Source organism: Mus musculus, chromosome 11 (assembly GCF_000001635.26).
Source record: "Mus musculus strain C57BL/6J chromosome 11, GRCm38.p6 C57BL/6J".
Lineage (NCBI taxonomy): Eukaryota > Metazoa > Chordata > Mammalia > Rodentia > Muridae > Mus > Mus musculus.
Window position 1 is genome coordinate 20,503,095 of NC_000077.6, and position 20,767 is coordinate 20,523,861.

Here is a 20,767-nt window from a genome sequence, read left to right on the forward strand (position 1 = left end):
ATGCATGCTCATATGTGTGTGAGTGAATGTGTGTATGTGCTTGAGTGTGCATTGGCAAGATGACAACCTTGTGTGTTGTTCTTCCTTGAATATTGCTCCAGCAACCTGTTTTTTGTTTGTTTGTTTAGACAGTCTCTACCATTCTTGCACTGGGATTACAAGTAAGTACCACCAAGCCCAGCTTTTCAATTTGGGCTCTAGAGATAAAGATCAGATCCCTGTGTTTGCAATGCCAGGGCTTCACTGACTGAGCAATAGTCCTGTATTCTGAGGTATAGTATTGCTATGTGGCCCAGGCTAGCCCAAAATTCAATCCTCCAGCCTAAGGTTCTCACATAACTGGATTACAGGTAAGAAACACTACACTTGGCTTTTAGTATATATAAAATGCAGGTTCTATTCCATATTTGTGATTGTTTAAAAACCAAGTGACAAAACCAAGAAATTATGTATTAGGACAATTTACATTAAGATAACTCTTTTTTTTTTTTTTTTTTTGGTTTTTGAGACAGGGTTTGTCTGTGTAGCCCTGGCTGTCCTGGAACTGACTCTGTAGACCAGGCTGGCCTTGAACTCAGAAATCCGCCTGCCTCTGCCTCCTGAATGCTGGGATTAAAAGCGAGCGCCACCACGCTCGACAAGATAACTCTTTTCTAGTTAAAGAGTTAAATTCCTCCTAATTGTTCAAGTTGAAAAATATAGGACATAGTATGCACACTCCTTCATCCCCAAGATGTTTCTGCCTTGAAGAAACTGAGAACTGGACAATACAACCTCCCCCTTCCCTCCTTCCTCCTTTCCTCCTTCCCTCCTTTCTTTCTTTCTTTCTTTCTTTCTTTCTTTCTTTCTTTCTTTCTTTCTTTCTTTCTTTCTTCATTAAGTAGAATACTTTCGGCAACCCCGGCAAACACATTCCCAGGAGCAGAGTTGGGAATTTCGCTTTGGAACAACCAACTGAAAACTGACTGTGTTGCTACACATCTCTAATCCTGGAACTCAGAGGGAGAAAGCAGAAGATTTGGGACCTGAAAGCCAACCTGATAAACCTTAGACCACATCTTAAAAGTCCAAAGCCAGTTAATTTTTCTTTTCCATTTTATATGTGTGTTTTATGCATGTTTTGCTTGTGTGTAGGCACATGCATGCATGTGAGTGTGTATGTGGTGTCCAGGGTTGTGTTGGAATTCATCCTTGATTGCTTTTCTTATTCTTTGGAGCAGATCAACCTAGATTCTCAGTCAAACTTAGATCTTGCTGACATGACTAATCTTGTTAGCCAGCCTACTCTGGGGACTCTGTCTCCAGCCTTCTATGGCTTCAATAACAGGGTGTCATGCCCTGCCTAACTGGCATTTATGTGGGCTCTGAGTATCTAACCACCCCCCCTGGTTTTAATGCTTGCAAAGGAAACACTTTAACCACGAGTACCTAAGTACCTATTTATTTATTTATTTATTTACTTACTTACTTTTGGACAAGAACTCTCATTATGTACTCCTGGCTAACCTGTGTAGACCAGACTGGCCTCCAACTAATGGAGATCTGCTTGCCTCTGGCCACTCAGTTCTGGGATTCAAGGCATGTGCCACCATGCCTGACTCCAAAACCAAATTTTAAAGAAGAAGAAAATAAAAAAGATCCAGTTAAGAGAAAGTATCATTGTACAGGGTGCTCTGGTATCTGAGAGCCATAGCGCAGGACTCTGATTATGCTAGGGTTTCTTTTCTTCTCTTTTTTTCTTTTCTGTTTTAGAACAGTACCCTACTCTAGAAAGAAGGCTGGAGCAATCAGTCTCAGCTGTGACTCCCAGCCCATCTGCAGGACTAACCAGCACTCACATAAACACTGCAGATCTTAGATAAAGAAGCGTAATTGTAAAGTTAAAATCAAGATGAAAACATCTGTGGCAAGCACCTCAGTTATTCAGTTCTATCTGAAGGCGCTTAATCTACCAGGAATATTTGCAGGGAGGAGCTATGAAGTGGTATGGTTGTAAGCCACAGAGCACAACAGCAATCTGGTTTCCCGGCCTATGAAATCAGCTAGCATAAATACCTCATAGCGGCATGCTGCCATGGTGTCATCTAAATTAAAGAAATGATTTCATTAATTGATGCTCCAATGGCTAGCTAAATATTTACACACTCCACAAGCACTGTACTCTAAGTTTACAATGGCAAAGCAGCCTGCAGAAACCAAAATATTGATTGAGTCATAAAAATTCGAGGTTATTAACCCAAGTGTCTCCCTGCTTTGTATCAAACTAATTGTGAGGCCAAGGGATGCAATTTCTGAGACAATTACCAGCAATGGGGGCTTTAATGACTTTGTCTTATTGTATTGAATAAGTAAACAGTAGCTGCCTGAACTGGGGTACCGAGTGAGGTTCCTACCAAATGCCAGTGTCAATCCAAACATTTCTCCTCCTAAGCCTAGATAAATCTTTATCTGAATTTAGACTTATGCACATTCCAAATGTGAAACCGTGTTCCTGAGCCTCTCTGTATCTCCAGGCAGACATGTCTGATGTACACGGCCAGCATTGAAGTTTGGGGAAGAAAACAAAGCAAGTGTGGATCCTCAAATGGTGAACTGCATCTCCATCACCCAAGTCCTCTGGGATGGCCTGACCCTGCAGACAGAAACTCAAGTCTCCTGCATGGCTAGATAGGGAAGGTTCATGTGCTGGGTAGAGGAGTGTGTGTGGGATGTGTGGGGGGACAGGACAGAACCCAGCACAGATGACTGTGTCCTGTGATGTGTTTTTTGTGAGGAGTCAGGCAACATTTGCTCACAAACTGTATAGCCATGTGTAGCTTGCTTGACTGTGGCAAAACAAGATGTATCACTGGGGGTGGTCACAAACTGTGCCCCAAGTCAGGTCTGGCCACCATCATCAATAAACCAAAACCAAAACCAAAAAAACAAGCAAGCAAACAAAAAAACAAATGAATACTAGAAAGCAGAGAAAAATAGATTATTCAATGCATTGGGAAGAGAGACAGTCCAGAGTCTGCCTTCACGGGCCTGAAGTGAGATCAGAACTTAAACAGAGAGCCAAGGCTGTGCACATTTAAGAGTCCTGGAAAAGGTGTGGCCACACTCACCAGTAACCATGTTTATTTGGGTTTCAGTCTCATCCTGCAAGGTGGTTTGATAAGTTGTTTAGAACTTTTGAAATTTCTTCCTGGGCAGCAAGTTCCTTGTATGGCTAGCCCAAGAGAACCCTAAGGAAATTCCCATTTCTTTGGCGTTCATTGCCACAAGTCTGATAGACCGAGAGACAAGCATCTCTTTAGAACACCTTCATTTCTTCCAGGCCTGCTACAGATGGACAAGAACGAGTCAGGGCTGCCAAGCAGACTTTCAGCCTACAGTGGGGAGACGACAGGAGAATGAAGGCAGCCAAAAGACTTAGCATCTGGCAGACAGCGGCAGGCACGGTCTGTAGGGTCAGTGGTTAAGTGCAGGAAGGCCACACAGAGCAGGAGGTGTCTGAATGAATATGCTTTCCCAGTGAGAAGCCACACCTCACCCTTAGACATTAATAAAGGGAAACATTCTTTAATAATACCCTGTGACTGCTTCTGGCCAATGCACACAAAAAAGAACCAGTCTCAAACAGAAAATTTTATCAGCTTACACAGGCTTTGGGCTTATGCATTCTGAATGCACTGTCGTCCCTTAGGTCCAGGCTCCAGGTTATGATCTGAATAATTTAAACAAGACAAGGGACTGCAAGGTATTGGCAGAATTATTTCTTAAGTATTGTTCTTTTTGTTACCTGATGTCATCTTGCCCACGTGGCAGATATGCTTTTCCTACAGGGAAAACAAGGATTAATGTTGGCTGTGATCCTGCACTGCCCTCTTGAGCTGCCCTTAGGGGCATATTCTTTGGGATGGGGTTAAAATCCAGTTGTTAAGTCAGGGTTGTTTCCTCCTGTTATGGGAATGAGACCTAATTGGAGTTATATATTGGTGAATAACCACTAGCAGAACGTTCTGAGTAACCCTAAACTTGATTTATAGCACAGAATTTTCAATCCTACAGTTTCTAACACATCTGATGTGGTGGTTTGAATATGCTTGGCCCAGAGAGTGGCACTATAGGAGGTGTGGCCTTGTTGGAGTAGGTATGGCCTTGGAGGAAGTTTGTCACTTTGGATGTGGGCTTTGAGATCCTTCTCCTAACTCACTGGAAGCCAGACTTCTAGCAGCCTTCAAAACAAGATGTACAACTCTCAGCCTCTTCAGCACCATGCTTGCCTGGACACTAAAATGCTTCCCACCATGATGATAATGGAATGAACCTCTGAACCTGTGAGCCAGCCCCAATTAAGAGTTGCCTTGTTTATGGTGTCTCTTCATAGCAACCCTAACTAAGACACCCGGTTGGTATACTACTCCTCAAGTCATATTGGAGGCAGCCCTTAGGTAAGTTCTACTTTGTGTTACTTGATATTTCCTAAGCAAGGTTATTAGTGAATCCCTTATAGCATCAATTTTCCTACTTCAAGGTTCTCCTACTTCACTAACAGACAGACAATGAATGGCACTCAGTATGAAGGAGCTCTGAGTTGGGCAACCATTTCCTCTGAATTGAAACATTCCCTGTTGGATGTAGAACAGCGATTAAGACTTAGGAAGCTTAAGGATATGTGACGCTCAGAAGCAGTAAGCAAGTGCAGGGTGGGCAGACTCTCTGCTTGTCCCTTAGGGCGGTAAGCTCCATTGACGTAGCTTTTAGTCCTTTCAGGAGCCTTTAACTGACCTATGCATGCTCTCCTAACTCCAATAAACTCATTCATTGACTTGTCAAACTAGAGTTGGGCAACATCATCTCTTTGGTCTGTTGTTGGTGTCCTTTGTGAGGTGGAGAGACATTTCTTCAAATCTCCCCAGAAAAAATTTATAGACTGTCACATCAGTTAGAGATCTGATAAGATGCTGGGTGCTTGTAGTACATGCCTCTAATTCAGCACGGGAGTCATCTCTGGCAGAAGAATCTCTGTGAGCTCGAGGTCAGCCTGGTTACAGAGCTAGTTTCAGGACAGCCAGAGCTACACGAAGAAACCTTGGGGGAGGGGAGGGAAATCTGATGAGATAGTGGTGGGTTATCGGACAGAGGACCCAGACTCAAACAGTAAGTAGTCGGAGACCCAGATAACCAGCTAGCATATAACTGGGAGGCCTAATACAGCATAGCTAAGTAATACAGATGTTTTTTTCTTTTATGGAACAACTGCAATACAGGAAGGATGCTCTCAGCTCCATGAGGTTCTCCATGGGCCCTGTGAACCCATCCTCTGCCTACAGCTCCCGCCTTTGTGTGCAGGGTTATTTCTTCAGATGTTCTCCACTCCGGTCACAGCTGGCTTACCAGTGCAACACTGAAGTCATAGCCTGTGGGACAGAGCCCACTGAGGGAAGAGACTTTGTGCTCTGGTCTGAATGTTTTGTATTCCTCCTCATTTGTATACTGGAATCCTAGCCCAAGAGATAGGGTCTTTGGGGGGGGGGGTGTTAGGTTGTGGGTCAGGACCCTCATGAATAGGACCACAAGAGGCCAGAGGTAGATCATTGTCACCACATGAAGACACACTGACCCATTAAAATAAGGAGCAGGACAAGGGTGATCACACCGTCTACTCTCTTTTTTTTTTTTTTTTTTTTTTTTTTGGTTTTTTCGAGACAGGGTTTCTCTGTGTAGCCCTGGCTGTCCTGGCACTCACTTTGTAGACCAGGCTGGCCTCGAACTCCGAAATCCACCTGCCTCTGCCTCCCAAGTGCTGGGATTAAAGGCGTGCGCCACCACGCCCGGCTCCGTCTACTCTCTCAGTACAGTTCTGGAAGTCTTTGCTAGGCAACAAAAGCAAATAAAAGGGATATAAATATGAAAGGAAATACTTATTTGCAGACTATACAATTCTATGTGTAAGAGACCCCAGGAAACATATCAGAAAATTATTAGGTCCAGTAAATACTGCCAGCAAAGTGGCAGGGCTCTTACACGCGTTCTCGCGACCAGCCTGGAAGAACACAACAAACCGGAATCTTCTGCGGCAAAAGCTTTATTGCTTACATCTTCAGGAGCCAGAGAGCAAGAGAGCAAGAGAGCGAAAGAAAAAGAACAAGAACAAGAAAGCAAGAGAAGAGAGAGCAAGAGCAAGAGAGCAAGAGAGCAAAAGCAAGAGAGCAAGAGAGAGAAAAAGAACAAGAACAAGAAAGAGAGAGCAAGAGAGAGAGAGTGGCAAAACCCCGTCCCTTTTAAGGAGAATTATCCTCCGCCTAGGACGTATTACTCCCTGATTGGCTGCAGCCCATCGGCCCAGTTGTCATCACGGGAAAGGCAGAACACATGGCGGGAAAACTGCCCCTGCACGTGTGCAGATTATGTTTACCACTTAGAACACAGCTGTCAGCGCCATCTTGTAATGGCAAATGTGAGGGCGGCTCCCCACAGATCCCCCTTTTCTTTTAATAAGAGCAGTAGGCCACCCATTTTAATGAGAGTGGAGATAGAGGTCAAATCCCCAGTGTGCAGGTAAAGGAGCCATGTACAGAATTAGCTCTTAGGCTCACAGGCTTTTACCCAGAGCAACCCTGACCTGCTCCCGTGTCGTTTTTCCTGGGGAGAAGGACACTTGGACACTCAACCTTCTTGAAAGATGACATGTCTCCCTAGAATAGGCTCATATATGCTGCAGAGCCCTTCTACTGCAGTGCTTAGCCGTGCAACTCTCTCGGGCTGCTGAAGCACACTCACTCTATCCCGTGCAATGAGACTAGCCTCGTGGGGTGCAAGAGCTGAATGGCCAGCGACCTATTGCTTAAGCATAGATAACCATATATCAGGGGAAGCACCATGTTCTAGAGCTGCAAGTGCCTGGGCAATAACCACCTTGTCTCTTCTAGTTTGGGCCTTAAGCTTACAGACCAACCAGAGAAGAAACACTAATCCACAGCAAAGTGTATCTCCAAATAATCCCACCCATACTCATTCTTTAAAGAAGGAAAATGCTGAGGAGATCCAATTGGGTAATCCTTTGGTCAGGGACAGGTCCAAGCGCATGGAGTTGATCTGAATGATGGCAATTCTCAATTCCCGAAGTGTCTGTTCAAATTCAGCCGTCCAATTCTGTAACATATACTGAGAAAGACTTTTTGACAAATTAGCTGCCCTAGTAAATTTCTCATACTGAATGGAAGTAACGCATAATGAGAGGTCCCCCAAGCTCCCGACAAACCCTGAGCCAGTCTTGTAAACCTTTGTTCTTTCTTGGGGCTATGGCCGCTCGGCACTCCTGTGTGGCTTGCTCATAAATGAGCTATTCTACCAGAGGTGTGGCTTGCTCTGAATCTGCAAAAATACGCTCTGCTGCCTCTGTCATTCTGGCCACAAAATCTGAGAAGGACTCCTGAGGTCTCTGGACAACTAATCTTTGTTAGTTGTCCAGTGGCCTCACCTGCTCGGGAGAGCGCCTTCCAGGCCCTAATAGCCTTTTCATCTGATTCAGAACTATTAAGAACTGGCTCCTTGAGCTCATCTAGTGATGAGTGTAGGCTCCTTCTCCTAGAGACCTCCGCTGATTGATCTTTTTTCTTTTCTTTCCTTCTAATCTCTCCCCAGGTATTCTTACCTGACCTAAACTTTTCCTCAGGTTCAAGACCCGTGGAAAGGCCTGTATACTTATTTTGTGTACCATATTTCCTCTTTGCTCCTACTCTCTCTCCCTGCTTTACTTCTGATAGATTGCCCTGAATTTCATCCAGAATTTTCAGCCCTGCCTTAACCACTTGATAACATGTGAAAAGGAACAAAAAGGCTCCTAACACTGGAGAAAGTTCAAGGCCAAACATACCTTGTAAAGCTATTTTCCACTTTACTTCTGATAGACTGTCTTGAATTTCGTTAGAAAGTTCAAGGCCAGACTTACCTTGTAAAGCTATACTTACGGGTACCCTGTTCCCCAGCTGAAGAGTTCTGAATTCACGCAGTTGAATCCTTCTCAACAGTCTGTGATGCGGGAACACTTTATTACCACCGTTCCCCAGCTGAAGAGTTCTGAATTCACGCAGTTGAATCCTTCTCAACAGTCTGTTTTACGGGAACACTTCATTACCACCGTTCCCCAGCTGAAGAGTTCTGAATTCACACAGTTGAATCCTTCTCAACAGTCTGTTTTACGGGAACACTTCATTACCATGACCCGCAGTTCTGGTTCCAGAATGAGGGATCTTCCTTGCGCCGGTGATGGTAACCGTCCCAGGTTTTCTCGTCCCAGGATTTCTCGTCTCGGGTTTTCTCGTCCCGGGTTTCGGCACCAACTCTTACACGCGTTCACTACCGGCCAGGAAAGAACACAGCAAACCGGAATCTTCTGCAGCAAAAGCTTTATTGCTTACATCTTCAGGAGCCAGAGAGCAAGAGAGCAAGAGAGCGAAAGAAAAAGAACAAGAACAAGAAAGCAAGAGAAGAGAGAGCAAGAGCAAGAGAGCAAGAGAGCAAAAGCAAGAGAGCAAGAGAGAGAAAAAGAACAAGAACAAGAAAGAGAGAGCAAGAGAGAGAGAGTGGCAAAACCCCGTCCCTTTTAAGGAGAATTATCCTCCGCCTAGGACGTATTACTCCCTGATTGGCTGCAGCCCATCGGCCCAGTTGTCATCACGGGAAAGGCAGAACACATGGCGGGAAAACTGCCCCTGCACGTGTGCAGATTATGTTTACCACTTAGAACACAGCTGTCAGCGCCATCTTGTAATGGCAAATGTGAGGGCGGCTCCCCACACATGCAATATTAGCATGTGGAAATACTACATTAGCATATGGAAATCAGTAGTTCTCCAATATGCCAATGATGGACATGCTAAGGAAGAAATCAGGGCAACAATCCCGTCCACAATCACCACCAAAACCAAAACAACAAACAACCTTGGCACAAACCTAACCCAGGACACAAAATGCCTCTATAAAGAAAGCTTTCAAACAATCATGCCCAGATGGTGAAAAGACCACCCATGCTCATGGGGTAGGGACTCTCCCTCAAGCTCTGAAGCACAGGTCTGAGATATTCACACAGTGAAGAAGTACCTAAATAAACCCTAGTAGTTTTTCCTAATTTTTTCTTCTTTGGTACTGGGGGTTGAATTCAGGGCCTTTTGCATGTTATACAAACACTCTGTTGCTGATCTGCAGGCTTAGTCCCTGAATTAGTGATCTCTAGAGGCATAGAATTTACAAAATGAATATATATATGTATGTATATATTATATATCACAATATATTTATATATTAATATTTCCATAATATATTCATAGATTCATTATATATTCATAGCTTACAGGCTGTGGTCCAGCTAATCCAACAATGGCCACCTACCAATGGAAAGTCCAAGAATCCGGTAGTTCCTCAGACACAAGGCTGGATGTCTCAGCTCATCTTCAGTATATAGTGAGATGCTAAAAAGTAGCTCCAATGCCATGAGGAAATGGACTAGATAGTGAAGGTCCTCACAGACAGGGAAGAGAGAGAGCCTCTTTTATCCATGTCCTTATAGGTTGTCACCAGATCTTCCCACCTTAAAAGAGCTGGATTAAAAGTGGTTCTTCCCACTTTAGATGGTTTAATTAAGAAAAAAAATGCCTCATAGGATTGCCAGTGCTTGGGTCTTAGTTAATTCCAGATGTGGTCAAGTGTCAAGTTGACAACCAAGGAGAGCCATCAGAGCCCCAAGGAGAGCCATCAGAACCCCCAAGGAGAACCAAGCATCTCTATCTACTGATTGTAAGGTCAGGGCATCTAAACAGGAGGGCCTCGTTTTGGTCTGTGGCAGAGGCAGAAAGGAAAGTGAGCCAGGCAGTGATGGTCCTCACCTTTAATCCCAGCACTCGGGAAGCAGAGGCAGGCGGATTTCTGAGTTCGAGGCCAGTCTGGTCTACAGAGTGAGTTCCAGGACAGCCAGGGCCACACACAGAGAAACCCTGTCTCAAAAACAAAAGAAAAAAAAACAACAAAAAAAGTGAGCCAGGAGTAGATACCAAGGGGCTTGGCTTCAGTATGGGGTCTCACTCATGGTGCCTACGCTGGCAGAAAGCATGGCTAAGTTTCCAGAACACCTGGTGAAGCTATACCAGCTCTGACTCTTCTATAATCTGTCATGAGAAGCCTGGGGCCCACCAGAAGTACGTTGGAAAGAAGCCCCTCCAGGGGGGTGTAGTTTGAAGAGAGCAGGGTAACTAAACAAACTGCAGGCTTTGAACAGAGATAGGTTGGGGTTTGTGGGGAAGCACGGCTCTCAAACTGTCTTGATACCGTGGTGTCAAGAAAGTTTACTTGTTCCTAGAAATGGAGGTGACTGTGTGGCCTGTCACCTCCTGTGAATGAATACCTTTGATCTGATCCTGCTGAAGTCAGACTTAGTACAGTACAACCTTCCAGGAGATAGACAGGGCTGGAATGTAAGGCACGGACTAAGAGCCTTGGAAGCCATTTCTAAAAGCTGGGCTTTGCCTTTGAACAGTGGGTGGGGCCATGAAAGCCTTCCAGGCCTAGGAGCAGCATGCTTGGGTTTGTAAAAATAAATAAAATATAATTTTAAAGGCTTGGAATGGAGCTGGGATCAGAAAAGGTCAGCCCTGGGCGATCGGAGGAACAGGTGAGAATTCAGCAACTGCTCCAACGGCAGCGTTGATGGCAGCAGCTGGGGAGAGGTGTAGGGATTTACTGTCTCTTCTTGCTGGAGAGATAGTGGTTCACTGTGCAGCCTTGGGTGGCCTGAGCTCACAATGGTCTTTTTGCTCCAACTCTGGTGTACTGTGGTGCTAGGAATTTGACACCACGCCTGGCCTGGAAAGTGAGCAGGTTCCTACAGATCGAGGAGCAGATCGTGCTGTGTGCTTGGCTGGGTCTTGGTCACTTGACATTTAAAACCTATATTATCAACTTCCTAAGGCCTGTGGTCTTACAGCACTTTACAGAGAGGAGACTGAGAAATTAGCTCACGTGTCCAAATCGCTCCTGGTTGGATGGAACAGATCGAGGCAGGCATGCGGGATGAGTACCACACGAATGGATGCTGGGGAGGCATTTTGAGATAGGATGTATAGAGAGAAGAAGCAGGGTTGTCCAGGAGCAAGAGACAGCCCCTGCCCCGGACTCAGTGGGTTGTAGAGGTAGATACATCCAGTTTTGTACAGGCCTCTTAAAAAACAAAACAAAACAAAAAAGTCCAAGATGATTCTTTGCCTTTCTCTTCCCTAAGGGACTATGTGGAGAAAGGATAGTGAGTTAGCTCAGTTATTACTGTTGTGGCTTCTTTTTAAAGCTCTGGGGTTGTATCCAGCTGTGGGGTGTTTATCTCTGAACCATGAGAGATGGAGTCTTTCTCTTTCCATGGGCAGCCATCAGACCCACCACCTCATGCCTTTAATTGTCTTGTTTTGCATGTAAAGCCCTTTCTTTGGCAAAGGATTCATCACCCAAGAGACTAGAAAGAATCAAGTAAATATGTGCTTGAACGGTTTCTAAAAATCTGCAGTTTTGCCCAGGAGACCAGAAAGGTTTCCGTTCCCTAGAGAAGCAGCAATTAAATGGGATATCCAAATACGCATTAAGTGCCTGATTGGCCCAGGACATAATTAGGTATTTGAAGAACATTTTAAACATGTGTCTAACATGCCTCCACATTGTTTCAATCCGTCAAGTAATTCTATACTTAGAACATGTGTTCTGCATAGTGAGTTGTTTTATAAATCCTCGTTAAAGGAGCTAAAGTAAAGGTTTCAGCTGCAGCCCATTCTTCAGAAGTGTTTATGCCAACCAAAGGCAGACAAAACTAAAGGAATCAGAGCTGTAAGCAGTCCATGTGGAGCTTCCTCCCTGCCTGGGTGCTGAGTGCCTCAAGGATGAACCAGTACTGGCAGGAGCTCCGACGATCCTGAGACCCTTTCTGCAGAACAGCTAGGAACTGTCAGAAAAGGGAGGAAGGGGAAGAATAGTAAGGTAAGCCCTCATGGTAGCCCCTCCCTTCCCCAGGGAAAAGTCACTTGGCTCAGAGGACAATGAGAAGCGGGTGTTCTGGCAGGGGGTTGGCAAGGGAGAAAAAGAAGGCTAGGATCTAATGTTCTTTAATGCACTGCACTGGCCAAAGGGGTGGAAGCGTATTTGCTTACTTGGGAACTTGAGGGGTCACTCCAGGAGTACAGGGTCCTCCTACAAAGCTCAGAATGGATGCCGGAGGTCAGTGGCTCCTCTGGGTTCCCTGTGTGGTCTAAAGACACCTGCCACTGTTTCAGAACTCTCAGCCTGACAGCTGTGACAAGGACACAGCAACTCGTGCAGCCTTGGTTTTCTGAGTATTTCAGTTTCTCCTAAGTTTATATAAGTGCTGTTTGCATATTAACTCTCTCGAGCTGCAAGGGACTATCCCCACATCCCTGTTCCGAAATAGGAAGGAAGCAAAGCAACTTTTCTTTTCTTTTCTTTTTTTCGACACAGGGTTTCTCTGTGTAGCCCAGGCTGTCCTGGAACTCACTTTGTAGATCAGGCTGGCCTCGAACTCAGAAATCTGTCTGCCTCTGCCTCCCAAGTGCTGGGATTAAAGGCATGCGCCACCACTGCCCGGTGCAAAGCAACTTTTAAACTGATTAGATTTGATGAAAGGGCAGGACAAGGGCATTCTCAGTCAGTATAGCTGGGACTGATACACACACACACACACAAACACACACACACACACACACACACACATATATAGTGTATGGGTGTTTCACCTACATGTATGTTTGTGCACCACATGTGTGCAGTGCCTACAGAGGACAGTAGAGGGTCTCAGGCCCCCTGGGACTGGAGTTGGAGAAAGCTGTGAGTCACCCTATGAGAGCTGGGGATCTAGCCTGGTCCTCTGAAAGAGCAGCCAGTGATCTTAACCACCAAGGCATCTCTCCAGTTCCTCGGGCTTCGTTTTAAGGTCAGAAACGCTGCAGTGGATAAAAGGTGACTAGGAAGTTAGGATCATATCTGGAAGGACTTTTGGGAAGGCAGGTGTAGAAAAAATTCACCCAATCATCAAAGTGTAAGCATACCAGGGAAAGATGAGAGGAGTGGGAAGTAAACAGGAGATGAATGGATAATGGGGGGGTGGGGCTGAGGGGTGCAGGGGCTGAGGGGTGCAGGGGAGTAGTGAGTGGAGGGGCACTTTGCGGCCAGGGAAAGGAAAGCATGCCTAGAGAAAGATGAGCTGATCCGAGTACAAGCTTCCCTCCAGACGGTTTTCCCTCCATCCCCTCGGAGAAGGTCACTGCTGTTGGGAGCCGCGCCCACATTCACCGTTACAAGATGGCGCTGACAGCTGTGTTCTAAGTGGTAAACAAATAATCTGCGCATGTGCCAAGGGTATCTTATGACTACTTGTGCTCTGCCTTCCCCGTGACGTCAACTCGGCCGATGGGCTGCAGCCAATCAAGGAGTGACACGTCCGAGGCGAAGGAGAATTCTCCTTAAAAAGGGACGGGGTTTCGTTTTCTCTCTCTCTTGCTTCTCTCTCTCTTGCTTCTTGCTCTCTTGCTTCTCGCTCTCTCTTGCTTCTTGCACTCTGGCTCCTGAAGATGTAAGCAATAAAGCTTTGCCGCAGAAGATTCTGGTCTGTGGTGTTCTTCCTGGCCGGTCGTGAGAACGCGTCTAATAACAATTGGTGCCGAATTCCGGGACGAGAAAAAACTCGGGACTGGCGCAAGGAAGATCCCTCATTCCAGAACCAGAACTGCGGGTCGCGGTAATAAAGGTTCCCGTAAAGCAGACTGTTAAGAAGGATTCAACTGTATGAATTCAGAACTTTTCAGCTGGGGAACGAGAGTACCAGTGAGTACAGCTTTACGAGGTAAGCCTGGCCTTGAACTTTCTAACGAAATTCAAGACAGTCTATCAGAAGTAAAGTGGAATATGTTTGGCCTTGAATTTTTTCTGGTGTTAGGAGCCCTTTTGTTCCTTTTCACATGTTATCAAGTGGTTAAGATAGGGAGGATTCTAGATGAAATTCAGGACAAGCTATCAGAAGTAAAGCGGGGAGAGAGAGTAGGAGCAAAGAGAAAATATGGTACACAAAATAAGTATACAGGCCTTTCCAAGGGTCTTGAACCCGAGGAAAAGTTAAGGTTAGGTAGGAATACCTGGAGAGAGATTAGAAGAAAAAGAGGAAAAAGGGAAAAGAAGAAAGATCAATTAGCGGAGGTCTCTAGGAGATACTCGTCACTAGATGAGCTCAGGAAGCCAGCTCTTAGTAGCTCTGAAGCAGGTGAAGAATCCTCCTCTGAGGAAACAGACTGGGAGGAAGAAGCAGCCCATTACCAGCCAGCTAATTGGTCAAGAAAAAAGCCAAAAGCGGCTGGCGAAGGCCAGTTTGCTGATTGGCCTCAGGGCAGTCGGCTTCAAGGTCCGCCCTATGCGGAGCCCCCGCCCTGCGTAGTGCGTCAGCAATGCGCAGAGAGGCAGTGCGCAGAGAGGCAGTGCGCAGACTCATTCATTCCCAGAGAGGAACAAAGGAAAATACAACAGGCATTTCCGGTCTTTGAAGGAGCCGAGGGTGGGCGTGTCCACGCTCCGGTAGAATACTTACAAATTAAAGAAATTGCCGAGTCGGTTCGTAAATATGGAACCAATGCTAATTTTACCTTGGTGCAGTTAGACAGGCTCGCCGGCATGGCACTAACTCCTGCTGACTGGCAAACGGTTGTAAAAGCCGCTCTCCCTAGTATGGGCAAATATATGGAATGGAGAGCGCTTTGGCACGAAGCTGCACAAGCGCAGGCCCGAGCAAACGCAGCTGCTTTGACTCCAGAGCAGAGAGATTGGACTTTTGACTTGTTAACGGGTCAGGGAGCTTATTCTGCTGATCAGACAAACTACCATTGGGGAGCTTATGCCCAGATTTCTTCCACGGCTATTAGGGCCTGGAAGGCGCTCTCTCGAGCAGGTGAAACCACTGGTCAGTTAACAAAGATAATCCAGGGACCTCAGGAATCCTTCTCAGATTTTGTGGCCAGAATGACAGAGGCAGCAGAGCGTATTTTTGGAGAGTCAGAGCAAGCTGCGCCTCTGATAGAACAGCTAATCTATGAGCAAGCCACAAAGGAGTGCCGAGCAGCCATAGCCCCAAGAAAGAACAAAGGCTTACAAGACTGGCTCAGGGTCTGTCGAGAGCTTGGGGGACCTCTCAGCAATGCAGGTTTAGCGGCTGCCATCCTTCAATCCCAAAACCGCTCCATGGGCAGAAATAATCAGAGGACATGTTTTAACTGCGGAAAGCCTGGGCATTTTAAGAAAGATTGCAGAGCTCCAGATAAACAGGGAGGGACTTTCACTCTTTGCTCTAAGTGTGGCAAGGGTTATCATAGAGCTGACCAGTGTCGCTCTGTGAGGGATATAAAGGGCAGAGTCCTTCCCCCACCTGATAGTCAATCAGCTTATGTGCCAAAAAACGGGTCATCGGGCCCTCGGTCCCAGGGCCCTCAAAGATATGGGAACCGGTTTGTCAGGACCCAGGAAGCAGTCAGAGAGGCGACCCAGGAAGACCCACAAGGGTGGACCTGCGTGCCGCCTCCGACTTCCTATTAATGCCTCAAATGAGTATTCAGCCGGTGCCAGTGGAGCCTATACCATCCTTGCCCCCGGGAACCATGGGCCTTATTCTCGGCCGGGGTTCACTCACCTTGCAGGGCTTAGTAGTCCACCCTGGAGTTATGGATTGTCAACATTCCCCTGAAATACAGGTCCTGTGCTCAAGCCCTAAAGGCGTTTTTTCTATTAGTAAAGGAGATAGGATAGCTCAGCTGCTGCTCCTCCCTGATAATACCAGGGAAAAATTTGCAGGACCTGAGATAAAGAAAATGGGCTCCTCAGGAAATGATTCTGCCTATTTGGTTGTATCTTTAAATGATAGACCTAAGCTCCGCCTTAAGATCAACGGAAAAGAGTTTAAAGGCATCCTTGATACCGGAGCAGATAAAAGTATAATCTCTACACATTGGTGGCCCAAAGCATGGCCCACCACAGAGTCATCTCATTCATTACAGGGCCTAGGATATCAATCATGTCCCACTATAAGCTCCGTTGCCTTGACGTGGGAATCCTCTGAAGGACAGCAAGGGAAATTCATACCTTATGTGCTCCCACTCCCGGTTAACCTCTGGGGAAGGGATATTATGCAGCATTTGGGCCTTATTTTGTCCAATGAAAACGCCCCATCAGGAGGGTATTCAGCTAAAGCAAAAAATATCATGGCAAAGATGGGTTATAAAGAAGGAAAAGGGTTAGGACATCAAGAACAGGGAAGGATAGAGCCCATCTCACCTAATGGAAACCAAGACAGACAGGGTCTGGGTTTTCCATAGCGGCCATTGGGGCAGCACGACCCATACCATGGAAAACAGGGGACCCAGTGTGGGTTCCTCAATGGCACCTATCCTCTGAAAAACTAGAAGCTGTGATTCAACTGGTAGAGGAACAATTAAAATTAGGCCATATTGAACCCTCTACCTCACCTTGGAATACTCCAATTTTTGTAATTAAGAAAAAGTCAGGAAAGTGGAGACTGCTCCATGACCTCAGAGCCATTAATGAGCAAATGAACTTATTTGGCCCAGTACAGAGGGGTCTCCCTGTACTTTCCGCCTTACCACGTGGCTGGAATTTAATTATTATAGATATTAAAGATTGTTTCTTTTCTATACCTTTGTGTCCAAGAGATAGGCCCAGATTTGCCTTTACCATCCCCTCTATTAATCACATGGAACCTGATAAGAGGTATCAATGGAAGGTCTTACCACAGGGAATGTCCAATAGTCCTACTATGTGTCAACTTTATGCAGGGAGGTCTCATGCTGGTTAATCAACTCATAGATCTTGTCCAGATACAACTAGATGTATTATGACAAATAACTCAGCTGGGATGTGAACAAAAGTTTCCGGGATTGTGTGTTATTTCCATTCAGTATGTTAAATTTACTAGGACAGCTAATTTGTCAAAAAGTCTTTTTCAGTATATGTTACAGAATTGGATGGCTGAATTTGAACAGATCCTTCGGGAATTGAGACTTCAGGTCAACTCCACGCGCTTGGACCTGTCGCTGACCAAAGGATTACCCAATTGGATCTCCTCAGCATTTTCTTTCTTTAAAAAATGGGTGGGATTAATATTATTTGGAGATACACTTTGCTGTAGATTAGTGTTGCTTCTTTGATTGGTCTGTAAGCTTAAGGCCTAAACTAGGAGAGACAAGGTGGTTATTGCCCAGGCGCTTGCAGCTCTAGAACATGGTGCTCCCCCTGATATATGGTTATCTATGCTTAGGCAATAGGTCGCTGGCCACTCAGCTCTTATATCCCACGAGGCTAGACTCATTGCACGGGATAGAGTGAGTGTGCTTCAGCAGCCCGAGAGAGTTGCACGGCTAAGCACTGCAATGAAAAGGCTCTGCGGCATATATGAGCCTATTCTAGGGAGACATGTCATCTTTCATGAAGGTTCAGTGTCCTAGTTCCCTTCCCCCAGGCAAAACGACACGGGAGCAGGTCAGGGTTGCTCTGGGTAAAAGCCTGTGAGCCTAAGAGCTAATCCTGTACATGGCTCCTTTACCTACACACTGGGGATTTGACCTCTATCTCCACTCTCATTAATATGGGTGGCCTATTTGCTCTTATTAAAAGGATAGGGGGAGATGTTGGGAGCCGCGCCCACATTCACCGTTACAAGATGGCGCTGACAGCTGTGTTCTAAGTGGTAAACAAATAATCTGCGCATGTGCCAAGGGTATCTTATGACTACTTGTGCTCTGCCTTCCCCGTGACGTCAACTCGGCCGATGGGCTGCAGCCAATCAAGGAGTGACACGTCCGAGGCGAAGGAGAATTCTCCTTAAAAAGGGACGGGGTTTCGTTTTCTCTCTCTCTTGCTTCTCTCTCTCTTGCTTCTTGCTCTCTTGCTTCTCGCTCTCTCTTGCTTCTTGCACTCTGGCTCCTGAAGATGTAAGCAATAAAGCTTTGCCGCAGAAGATTCTGGTCTGTGGTGTTCTTCCTGGCCGGTCGTGAGAACGCGTCTAATAACACACTGCCAGAAAAGACGTGACACCTGTCTGGTCTATGGCACCCCTCCTGTCTAACTGTGGTGACACTGATTTTTACACATGTGCCTAATCAGTTTTGAAGTATGACACATGCATTCTTCCAGTGTTTAATGTTTAAAGTCATTGATGCTTCTGGACAAAGTTGGAAATGAACTGTGGGAAATGCCTGAGTGCGTCTTGGCACAACAGCCTTACCTGTTTTAAGAACCTGTGACCTCACAGCCTGTACCAGGTGAGGCTTTGGGCTTTCTACTGGGCTGGGTAATCATTGTCAGCAAGGTGTAGTGGCCAGGCAGAGGCTGGGCAGCCAATAGTCTCCATTTAACAAGCACATTCCATGCCAGGGTGACCACAGGCACTTTGCCTGTTCCTTCCAATAAGCCTGCATGGGAGGGTTAATAAACCTCTCTCAGGAAGAATCTAGAGTGATCTTGACCTCACAAGTGCCTACCTACCTGTTTCCCTGCAGTCCTTCTCTTGGGCTGGATCGAACCAGAGTCTGTGCTTATGTATGCAAGGCAAGTGTTGTGCCATTTAGCTATATTAATTTTTTTTGAGACCATGCCTCATTATATACTCCAGTTAGCCTTGAACCTGAGACCCCTGGCCTCCTGAGTGCTGAGACTTCACTGTGCATCTCCTGTTCTAGTAAAAACTAATTGGGATTTTCTACCCCCAATTTAGTTCCCAAATAAAAGACACAAAACCTTTATTTTATAATAAGCTTTAACAGCACTAGAGCTGTGCTGATACCAACTTTCTATGCTATTTTGTCTACTTCCCTGTCAATAACCCAGAGATATAACCTGCCATGTTCTGCGTGGGCCGCTCCTACTCCACCAGGCCGGTCCTCATGGCCATGCACTCACGATCTACTGCCCCATGGCACCGTCCTCTCTCCTCCCTCTTCTTCTCTTTTCTGGTCTCTGACTCAGACCCTGGGAGCTGAAGCCCCACCTACTCTCTTCTGTCCAGCCATAGGCTATAGGCATCTTTATTGACCAGTCAAGGATAACTTGGGGGCAAGGTTACACAGCATCACTTGGTGTACATGAGAATTTCCTCGTGGAGGAGGGGGTAGCCAGATCTTGGGTCCAGTATTAAACATTATAGCAACAAACCAAACCTCAACAATTAGCAGCCCAGCTGTCTTTACTCTTTGCCTGTTCAGCTACCTAAAAGCAGCAGTCCTTGCTTAATTAAGGCCATTTTCCACAGAGTACCAGCCAGTCACCTAACCAGACTATAACAACAACAGCATCAACAACAAAAACCAGAAAGCCATCTTCTCCCCTCAGTGTACTTGGTCATTGGCCACATACCTGCCACTTTCTAGGTCCTTTATAGGCAGGTCATGGAGGAATCTAATTGTCCAAGGGATTCATGGTCTTATTCAGAGAATAGTCATAAAAGTCTGTCAGCCAGCCAACAACTGTTTTTTGAGCATTTGCTCACAGTAGACCAGTTCTGGGTTCAAGACAGAGCAATGACAAAAAAAAAAAAAAAAAAAAAAAGACTAAAAAATTCTGTCCCCAGAGAGCTGATGCCCCAAGGGGCAGAGAGAAAATAACTGCAATGTTTTTTATGCCAGACAGTGATGGGTGAAGGGGAGAGAAGGAAAAATAATTGGAATTCGGGGACCTTTTATACATGGTCCCCTGAAGAATGTCTGCAGAGATGACAATCAAGGACACCCTGAGGGCGTGCAGGGATGGGGTAGGGGAGAGCACGTCTACAGCAGTGCAGAGAGGCCAGGACCAGTGTGCAAGGGGCTGTGACCAGCTGAGGCGGGAGAGGATGTTGGGAAACTGAGAGGGAGGAGCCATAGGGGCTGTGGCTTCACCAGAAATAAAGAAGCCATGGAAAGGTTTCAAGTGGAAGATTACACAGATTTTTAAGTTTCTCTGGTGATTTGTCTTTTCCCATCAACTACAACAATATATCTAAATTTTGTCCTAACTGCCAACTAAACCCAGGCTTCTCTCTCTCACTGGGAAGGAAGGCAGGTACTTCTAGAACGGGTGCCAACGATCCAGGTGATTGATTGTCCAAACCAAGTTTCCCCATGCGCGGCTTCATCTCCTCTACACTGTGTGGCCACTTCATTGGCCCTCACCTGGCTTTCACTCTTTCTTGGATTCCATGATTCTGCTGTGTCTTTGCATAAAGCATGCCCGAAGGTTCTGGCTTTTGGGGCCCGGGGCCTTCTTGTCAGCACCTCCACCCCAGAAGCTGCACACCTTTGCCCCCCCCCTTTGTTTCTTTTTTTTTTCTCTTTTAATGATTTATTTATTTATTATATGTTAAGTACACTGCAGCTCTCTTCAGACACATTTTTCCTGTCTCTCTGGCCCCACTCTCCCTGGCCTCGCTCACTCCAGCCCTGCTTGCTCTGGCCCAAAGATTTATTTATTTATTATATGTAAGTACACTGTAGCTGTCTTCAGACACCCCAGAAGAGGGCATTAGATCTCATTACAGATGGTTGTGAGCCATCATGTGGTTGCTGGGATTTGAACTCAGAACCTTTGGAAGAGCGGTCAGTGCTCTTAATCACTGAGCCATCTCTCCAACCACTTTGTCCCCCTTTCTAGACCTTTATTTTCTTTCCTTTAGTTAGCACCTTCTAAACTTACGATTGAATTCTCTGAT

At 46.0% G+C, this 20,767-nt stretch overlaps 1 long non-coding RNA gene across 2 annotated transcripts in view; it reads left to right on the forward strand.

Moving 5' to 3' along the window:
- Positions 1-4,282, forward strand: part of Gm39607 — a 37,896-nt gene extending 33,614 nt beyond the window's left edge. Inside the window, exon 3 of one of the 2 annotated variants that reach the window (XR_872286.2) lies at positions 2,514-4,282. This is a non-coding gene — a long non-coding RNA (predicted gene, 39607). The remainder of the gene's footprint in view (positions 1-2,513) is intronic. The other variant, XR_872287.2, reaches the window with a different exon arrangement.
- Positions 4,283-20,767: the final 16,485 nt, after the last annotated feature.